The sequence below is a fragment of the Podarcis erhardii genome (assembly GCF_964252035.2).
Source record: "Podarcis erhardii genome assembly, chromosome: 3".
NCBI classification, from domain to species: domain Eukaryota; kingdom Metazoa; phylum Chordata; class Lepidosauria; order Squamata; family Lacertidae; genus Podarcis; species Podarcis erhardii.
Window position 1 is genome coordinate 74,470,374 of NC_138507.1, and position 10,406 is coordinate 74,480,779.

Consider the following 10,406-nt stretch of genomic DNA (forward strand, 5'->3'; position numbering starts at 1 on the left):
TGTTCGTGATCGCCGAAAAATTGATGCTTTTGAATTATGGTGTTGGAGGAGACTCTTGAGAGTCCCATGGACTGCAAGAAGATCAAACCTCACCATTCTTAAGGAAATCAGCCCTGAGTGCTCACTGGCACTTGTTTTTATTAGGCATTTTGTGTTTTTATCTAGTATTTTTATGCTGTGAACCATGCTGAGATCTTTGGATGAAGGGCAGTATACAATTTTAATCAAATAATAAAAATAAAAATAAAGCTAAGGTAACAATGCTGGGAGGAACACGGTCATACAAACATTGTTTATTTATTTTATTGCATAAAATTTATACAGCACTTGATTGTCAAAAAACAAACCTCAAAATGGTCAAACCTGAAAACATGCCAGAGCTCCATGAAGGAGAGTTAACTGACCCTTCCTGCCATCAGCTTCACCTGGAATAAGCCCTGAGCCACAACACAGCTTCTGGTGTGCAAGAATGAAGCTTTGGGTAAAAGACCTTCAACTTTCACAATACAGTGTGTGCGGGGGAGGGGCAGTTTCCACATCTTTTCTAGGATACTTCATTGTTAGCAGGATTCTGATAGTTTTGGTCTTGTCCAGCTCCAAGATCTTGGAATAGTCTTAGATTTACTTATTATTTTCCCAAGAGATGTTGCTCTTTTATGCATGGCCTGCCTAACAAGCTAAAGAACCAGCAAGACCCGTACAAAACATTTTTCTGCTGAAGGTGTAGTACAAGGTCAGGGGTAGGCAACCTAAGGCCCGTGGGCCACAAGCGGCCCAGAGGGGTCATTTAACCGGCCCATGAGCCACCCCGGAACCGAACTGCCTGCTCAGTGAGTCCCCGCGTGCAGCGCTAAACCGGCACAGCATGGCACGGGGACTTGCTTCCACGGTGCTGGAAATCGTGCCTGCGCATGCTCAGGTACCGAAAATTGTGTCTGAACAGATGCAGACTCCGGAAATTGCGGCCGTGCACACTCATGCATGCACGTGGTCCAGCCCACAGAGGGATCTCCGCTGGAGTGAGCCAGCCCAGGCAAGGTAAACACAAGATGATGCTCCCCCACCCCCAGTTTCAAGTACAAAAGCCCATTGAATTTTATTTCAACTCTAGCAGTGATGTGGCATCCTCCACTGCACTTGGGATTACATGGCTAGCTTAGGGAGTGTGGAACTGCGTGGTATGCATATCTCTGCCTCCACCAGTATCCCCTCACTCAGTCACTGACACCCAATGTTAGGACTGGCCCTGAGAACCACAGTGCAAGGGCATTCTGGGAAAGCATAGCTTTGTGGAATAGAGCTAAACCTTGACAAACCTACGTACATACTGTTAGGAAATACTGCATGGCAGAGTCTGGGTATGAGGCCTAAGGAGCTTTTGCCACAGTTTCTATGATGCTCTTCAGGCCCTCCAATTTCCATGACAATTTAGGAATCACATTGAACCTTGCTCCTCGCCCCACAACTTTGACAGTATTTCCATCTGCTTTCTGGTGATGGCATGCCAGAGCAGAGGCCTCTCTTCAGGAATGAATTAAGTATACCTTTGAACAATAGGGAAGTGTGTGTATACAACGGAGTAGCCTCAGATTTCTGGTTTGAACCCTGACATCTTCCAGACATGTTCTGATAATACTTTGCCAAAAACATATAATATATAGAATAAAGCCACAATGCTTGAAAGTTGGAGAAATAAATGCTGTATCTAGGCTGATTTTCCCACCATATATGTGCATGGCTGCAGTGGTTAAGACAATGGTCAGATAAATATAGTCCTTTTAAAAGACAAAGCAATGATAGAAACTGTTGCTACTGCTAATTTTTATTGCCAGATTCCTCAGTCTACTCTGGAGTTTGAACTGAGGGAAGTAAATTTATTTCACACTCAGTATGTTTCTATGAGCAAAAACAAGCTGTTCTGCTCATCCCTCATTATTGGCCATAAATATATATATATCAACAAATATGAAGCAAAGAAGCATCTATCTGACAGCTTAGTGAACCCACTGAAACAAAGACATACTACAGGTTCCACTGCCATCGCACACACATAAATTTACAAACCACAAAATACCAGTCAGAGTTCAGGAAGCTGTCATCGTCCTAATACAAATGCTCTAACATATGATCTGTGAGAAAACGGTTATGTCTCTCCAGAGGATCGGCATGTGTTGCAATAAATAACCCAGTTTTATCCAAGCAGCATCACAGCACACACTTGATTTGGCTCTAGATCAAGAAAGCACATTACCTCAGCAGGCCCCCATCCCACATTCTTGACTGCTTTCCCAAGTTAGATTCAATAATGCACTATGCTTAGCAGGGTCCAAAGGAGTTTTTCTTCAGCAAACAGCAATGCATACAGGTAAGAACTTTTCTGCACAAAATACAAACTAAGATCTAGTTCTCACTGAGAACTAGGCTGGCCTTTACTCCTTCTCACTGGGCTGTACTGCTTGAGAGTTTAGGTTGGGTCTCACATGAACAGATGCTCTTCCGTTAAAAACAAAACAAAACACTGCCTCAAGGTGTAACAGGGTCCCCTTCAGGAACACCCTCAGAAAGAAGCCTCTGAGCACATGGATAGAGAAGGTAATCTCTAAGTGCTTGCACAGGGGCTCCTTTCCAGAGTTGCACCCCCTGTTGGGTGCAAAAGACCCCCTTCAGAGGGGACCCTCTGGCTCCAAGGGTCACCTGTAGGGAGAGGCTTTACACCCTGTTTCAGCAGCAGTTCTTGCAGGTATCGTCTCAGAAAGCAGCCTATTAGAAACCAGATGATTTTAGTGATCCATTGGTACAGAGGCTGTTTTCTATTGCTGTACCGGGGGGGGGGGACTGTAGCTGAAGGGCAGAAGCTGCCCCCAGAGATTCTTGGGCTGAAACAGACCCCTGAGGAGGGAGAGAGCGGTCTACCACAGTTTCTCCATGTGTAGGGATAAAGCAAAAGTCTTCTCCAGCTCAGATTTTAACCTAAGCCAAAGAAGAATCCAGGGGCTTCTAATACTCTTGTCTCCTCTGTGATGAACATTACCAAGTCTCTGAAACATTTTTCCATGCCTGATCCTGGCAATCTCTATCCCATACAATGAGATATGAGCCCAGGCGCAATTTTTGAGCAGTCTAACCTAGCCATATATTTTGATGAGGCACAGTGAGCTGTGGGAGTTCACAGTTTAATCTCCCTTCCACCCCACCCCACCCCCACCCCCCCGTTCAAATCCCTCCATCCTTAGTCAGAAGCCCAGATGCAGATGAGAATTTGGCCTTGGAGGCTTTGTTGTCTATTTTTCCCAACATTGCACCCTAAAGCAGCATGTCCAGTTCTTCTCTTTAACATTTTGGACAGACTTCTACACTTTGAGGGGGCGTTTACAGGCAGTTAACCACAGTTAACTCACCTGAGTGCTATAACCATTAATGTGGTTCCCAGAACTGTGCATAAAAAGCTGGTGAGTTTTTCTAGTATCCATTATTATTGTACTGCACATTACTGAATTTCACCAGCTACTTCCTTTTAACTGGCGGTGCCAGAGAGTCAACCTGGGACTTTCGACATGCAAAGCATGAGCTACATTGCTCAGCTACGGCAAGGCCCTCCCCCCATCAGCCCAGGTGCCACAAGCAAAGAACAAATACAGAAAGTGGTGGCTCCACCTCTCCTTAGCCCTTCCCTGAGAACAACTAGCAAAACAAAATTCCTCATGCACTCTGTTTCTCCACTTGTTTTGATTTTTTGTAGGGGAGGGGAAAGTCAGGCCATGGTTGGGTCACATGCTCCTCATTTTTTGTTTTACTAGGATGCTGAGACCTGGGCTGTTGTATTTTCCATGGCAGCCACATGTTTCCCATAATGTCCAGCACCAGCCTTATGCAAGCAAACAGGCATGTTTGTGTGTTGCTGTTGTTTCTAGAGACCGCACTTGTTTCCTAATCGTGTTGGCTTTCCCTTACCTCCCACAAACTTGTGGGTAGGTTGGGTCATGCTGACCCATCCAAATTAAGGAGCTTCTAGTCTACACCAAGCCAGGCTCTGGTGCACACAGTGGACCCTCTTCTTTCTTTCTTTCTTTCTTTCTTTCTTTCTTTCTTTCCCTAGACCCAATGCAAAGGGGGCTCCTTTCACAAGCATCAGGTAGTTGTCATGATCTGGAACGCGGGTGGTGCTGTGGTCTAAATCACTGAGCATCTTGTGCTTGCCGTTCAGAAGGTTGGCAGTTCAAATCTTTGCAATGGGGTGAGCTCCCATTGCTCTGTCCCAGCTCCTGGCAACCCACAGTTCGAAAGCATGCCAGTGCAAGTAGATAGATAAGTAAATGGGAAGGTAAACAGTGTTTCTGTGCACTCTGGTTTCCGTTAGAAGCAGCATGTCATTAGACATGACTGGCTGTGTTGTTGATATGCAGTGTCCCGTGCACAGCGGAATGATGAGGAATACGTGCACATACTCTAAGTTGCTTTATTTACTTTTCAAAGCTGGTAGATTACAGAAAAACATCTTGCCTCTGCCGGAGCAGAGAAAAGCATCCTCTCTCCTCTAAAGCACGGAGAGAACAACCCACACTGAACTGCAAAGAACAGTGAAAAACAGGAAACCAGTGTACGTCACATCCAGTCTCCTTTCCCGTGGGAAAACCCAACAGCACAGACTGTGGAATGTAAACATTGTCTTGTGACAAGCATTTCGCTGCACAGTGAAGAGAGCAGAAACCAACATCCTCCCCCTTTCTGTGAACATCACTGGGCAGCGTGTTCGTACAATATCAGTACAAACCCAACTTCTGCACATAGGTACAGTGTTGATTCCTTGATACAATCTTGGACAATACATCAGCAGGAATTTCATTACCTGGCATATAGGACACCGTTACGAGTCCCTTCTGAATACGTTCCCTAGCATGTTGCAACTTCAATTGCAAGTGCTTCGTGCTTTGCTTACAACCTTCAGAATTCAGCAAAGTCAAACATGCTTTGTTGTCCTGGTAAACCTGGATTGGACATTTGACAGGAATTTTCATGTCTTTGCACAACTGTAACAACCATTCACAATCTTTAAGTGAATAAGACAGTGCATTCAGTTCAGCTTCACAAGTACTTAAGCTAACTGTTGTTTGCTTCTTGCATGACCAATCAAATAGACCCTGATTGTACATATAGCAAACTCCAGACGTACTTTTCCTGTCTGTAGTGTCACTTCCAAAACTTGCATCTGCAAATATTTCAAGACCACTAGACTTCTGATTGTTAAATCTCAGTCTGTAATGCATAGTGCCTTTCAAATACCGCGCTATGCGTTTCAGAGCTTTCCAATCCTTAACAGTAGGATTGTTGACTTGTCTGCTTAGCAAATTACAGCTAACAGCAATGTCTGGTCTTGAACATCTGGCAATGAAGTTTAGCTTGCCTAGCACACTTCTGTACAGTGTAGTGTCAGAAAATGCTTCTTCAGTGTCATCTACCTGATAACCTGTTGTCATCGGTGTGTCTACAGGGTTAGCATCCATCAGGTTTAGTTTGCTTAACACATCAGCAATTTTCCGTGACTGGTGTACTAGAATGTTACCATCTTGATCTCTCTCTATTTCCAGAGATAGGTAGTTGTTTACCTCACCAAGATCTTTCATGTCAAAGTGCTCTTTCAGTTGAGCTAGGGCATTATTGTACATTGTGACATCCTTCCAAAAGAATAAAAGATCATCAACATAAAACAAACAATACAGTTTCTTTTGCCCCTCCTCTTTGACAAATACACATGGATCAGCTTTCCCTTGTTTAAAACCTAGAGAAAACAATACTTCAGTGAGTTTTGTGTGCCAACACCGTGCACTTTGTTTGAGACCATAAAGGGACTTCTTCAGAGCACAAACAAATCCCTGTTTTACCTGTACGCCATCAGGTGGAAGCATATAAAGTGATTCATCTAGAGATCCGTACAGAAAAGCTGTATTTACATCATGGTGACTAATGTGTAGATTCTCCTCTGCAGCTAGCTTGAGCATAAGCCTAATGCTCTCATACCTCACTGTGGGTGAGTAGGTCTCGTGATAGTCTTCACCTGGTACTTGTGCAAAACCTCTGGCTACCAATCTGGCTTTGTGTCTGACTATCTTGCCATTTTGATCAGTCTTCGCTTTGAAGACCCATTTGCTTCCAAGCAGTTTCATTCCTGGTACTACTGGAACTAGGTCCCATGTTTTGTTCCTTTCCAAGGAATCAAGCTCAGCCTTCATTGCATTTAACCATGGCTCAGCTTCCTTTGAATCCAAATCCTGGATTTCTTGGAAACTTGAAGGTTCAAATACCTTCTTGGAGCTTTTAACAGCTGTTACTGCTATCTTAGCAAATTCATCAGCAAATCTCTTTGGAGGTCTGCCTTTTGTGGCTCTTTGTGATCTGCGAATTAGCCGTAGATCTTCAACACTCTCCTCCCTTCTTAGGAGAAAAGTGACCTATTGTGAACAATGGTTCCTCCAATTCTTGATCAGAGCTTTCAGAGGGTCGCATAGAGGCTTTCGCACTCTCGAAATCCTCTGAATCACCCGATTCAGTTTCAGACTCAGAATCAGAACCTTCATCAGTGGGTGTGGGTTGTTGCGGTTGCTTTTGACTATCCTCAGTCTCATCACTGTCGTCAGGATAACATTGGAAAATTCCCACATTCTCCCCCCACTTGGCATTGTACTCAACACTTCTTGTGAGCTTAATTGCCTTTGAGTCAGTCATCATTATTCTGTAAGACCCTTTCTGATAACCTAGAAAGATACCATGCAATCCACGCTTGTCTAACTTGGAGTTTTGTGGTGATTGAACCCACATGTCAGAACCAAAAATTTTCATGTGTTTGATGTATGGCTTCTTGCCAAACATCTTCTCATAGGGGGTACAACCAATCGCTGAAGATAACCTGCGATTATAACTGTAAGTGAAACATGAGAGAGCTTCGGCCCAATAACTCTCTGGAAGATTAGCATCATGCAGCAAGGTTTTTAACCCTTGAAGCAAAGTCTGCAGTTGCAGAGATAAACCTGATAGCAACAGATCTAACACAGTGCGTAAGGGACAGTAACAAATTACCATCTAAGAAGGAAACCATCCCTATGACAACCACAACGTGCTCTTGGACCAGCATGAGATACCTAGATGAGGACGAACTTGGTACTAGACAAATAGAACACCTCAAGGTAGATTCGCCAAAAAAAGGAGTACTGATCACTAATGTTAGCACGTTGCACCCTTCATTCGATTCCATTGAGTACTTGGGCGATAATACATCTATGGACATTGCCAAAATGAACGAAACTCAATCAATAGATAAAAAGATAGGCCCTAAAAATATTTTAAAGGCAAATTGACTAAGATCAACTTTTGGCAAGACAACGTGCAACCTTACCTTGCTAACTTGGAATATTGCAGGTTGGCAAAAGAGGGCTTCTGACCAATCCTTTACTAAATATATCCAGAGACATGACATTGTGTTTCTCCAGGAGACCTGGAGCACAAGCGAAGTGGAGTTAAATGGCTTTTCTGCGTTCTCCCTCCCAGGTCTTTTGAGTACTAGAGGGGGGCGAGTTAAAGGTGGGTTAGTTACTTTAATCTCAACAAGGCTAAGGGCCATATTTAAAAAACTAGACCCACTAGACCATCTGGCCACAGCTGTGCAAGTACAGTGGAGAACCCACAGCTTGCTGCTGATTAACGTATACCTACCCCCACAAAGAGAGAAAAGACTGATAAGAAATACCTGGGCTCAGTTAGAACAGTATCTTGACAAACTATCAAATCAATTTCCTGATGCCTCTGTAGTGGTGGCTGGCGACCTAAATGCCAGAACTGGACAATCTGATGAGGCTTTGTATGCCCATTTCCATGAAACAGCCCCCATTATAGAGGAAGCCCACTCAATACCAGCTAGAATCTCAAAGGATAAAGGCTGTAATTATGCTGGCTTATGCCTATTACACCTGGTCAATAAGTTGGACTTGGTTATACTGAATGGCCGTACTGAGGGGGAGAAGGTCGGAGAATTCACATTTATATCTAACAATGGCGCCTCCACAATTGATTATATAATCGTGTCGTATGATCTTCAAAACAAAGTTCTGGAATGCAAAGTGGAGGAGCGCTTAGATAGTGACCATCTGCCATTAAGTGCACTTGTAGTTGCGGGAAAGGATTTATCCTGCGCTGAGAAAATCGAATATTCGAGCCCTACAGCTTTGGAGCTCAGATATTCTGGTATTAGATGGACAGATGAACTGCATAAGGAAATTTCAAGTAGGCTATGCTCAAAGGAATTCCTCACTAAGAGAGATAACCTTATAACTTCCTCAAGCCATGAATTAAGAATAAATTTATTTCAGGAGTTAATTTCACTCCTTCAAGATTCCCTGAAGGAAAAAAGGAACAGGTCAAATAGGCAATCCTCAGTATATAAAAACTCCAAACCCTGGTTTGATCAAGAATGCCAGGACATGAAGCTAAACTTACTGAAAAAATACAAGAATTATAGATCTGCCAATTTACCCCAACTCCCCACGGTCTGGTTTGAAGATAAACGAAATTATAAAATCCTGATTAAAAACAAAAAACTCCTGGCACAGAAAAGAGAATGGAAATGCCTAATAGATGCATCCAGAGAGAGAGACTCGGCCACCTTCTGGAGAATGGTAGCGAATGGAGTGCGATCTACCTCCTCAGAAGTGGAGTATACTATACCTGCAGGGACTTGGGAGGCATTCTTCCAATCATATTCAGCTCTGCCTTTGACACAGCCACTAACACAGTGTGCAGCAGGTGATGAGTGGCCTCCGGTGTCGGTTGCGGAGGTCAGGAGGCTTATTCAGGCACTCAAATACAGAAAAGCCCCGGGAGCAGATAATATCTCCCCTGAGCTTCTCAAAGCCAATATTGACTGGTGGGCCCCAGTCCTTGCCACCCTATTCACCAGCATAGATCAAACAGCAATAATACCAGAGGACGGGGGATTGGCAATCATCGTTCCCATTTTCAAGAAAGGCTGTAAACTTGATCCAGCCAATTATAGACCAATCAGTCTCTTAAGCATTATTAGCAAACTTTACGCAACTCACTTACGTGAAAAGTTTGCGGACTGGCTGGAATGGGAGCACATCCTTAAGGAAGCCCAGGCTGGTTTCAGGGCACATAGATCAACTTTAGACCAAGGACTGGTATTGCAACATCTAGTGGAGAAATACACCTCAAAGAAAGGAGGCTCCCTCTATGTAGCCTTTATAGATTTCAAATCAGCTTTCGATTTGATACCCCGGCACAGACTTTGGGAAAAATTAAGTGCCACAAACATCGATAGACGTCTTTTGCTTCTCATCCGTAGACTACATGAAAATACTCGGATCCGTGTTAGATGTGACCGTTATGGGAACCTATCAAAGGAAATCCAAAGTTTCCATGGTGTCAAGCAAGGCTGCGTTCTTGCCCCTATTCTATTTAATTTCTACATAAACTCCTTAGTTAGAAAGATGGAGGATGCAAGTACTCATCCCCCAAACCTAAATAATATACCAATCCCAGTCCTTTTGTACGCAGATGATGCGGCACTTATTTCCTTCTCTTGTGTGGGACTAAGAAAACTTTTACGAGCTCTTACAGAATATTGCGAAGCTGAACACCTAATAATAAATTACACTAAATCAAAAATTATGGTGTTCTCCAAGAGAAAACTCCGACATAAATGGAAAATTAATAACCAACCTATTGAGCAAGTAACATCCTTTAGATATCTTGGAATAATCTTTGATGAGAAGGGATCCTGGTGCCATCAGATTAAGAATTCCATTGCAAATGCGCAAAGATCTTCCAGAGCTATCATAAGTTTCTTTTATAGAAAAGGAGGTCAATATGTTCCTGCTGCCTCCCAGGTCTTTGTCGCAAAAATACTTCCACAACTGATGTATGGCACCCAGATATTTAATTGTCAAAAACTCAAGTCCCTGGAATCTGTACAAACTAAATTTTACCGCTCCCTACTAGGGTTACCTACCTGTGTTTCCAACACAGCCATTAGGCTGGAGGTAGGTCAACTCCCTATCAATGCCAGGATATGGATCCTGAAGATTCACTTCTGGCTAAAACTCATATTTTTTCCAGTGGGAGTGGCTCCTTTGACTCTATTAGACCCGTTCCAGTCTAAATGGAGATTGTTGCTCTATGAAAAATTGAAGGGCCTGGGGCTTTCCCCACAAGAACTTATAGCCTCAGGTTTTGAAAAGGCTAAAAGGATGGTGAGCCAGCGAATAGGAGATGTAGAGCTTCAGGACCATATGAGCAAGATAGATAAATATCCAGCTATCCAAGATTATGGAAAAGGGTTCAATCTAACACCATATTTGCTGGATTTACAAATCGCAAAATACAGGCGGGCGTTTACCCTT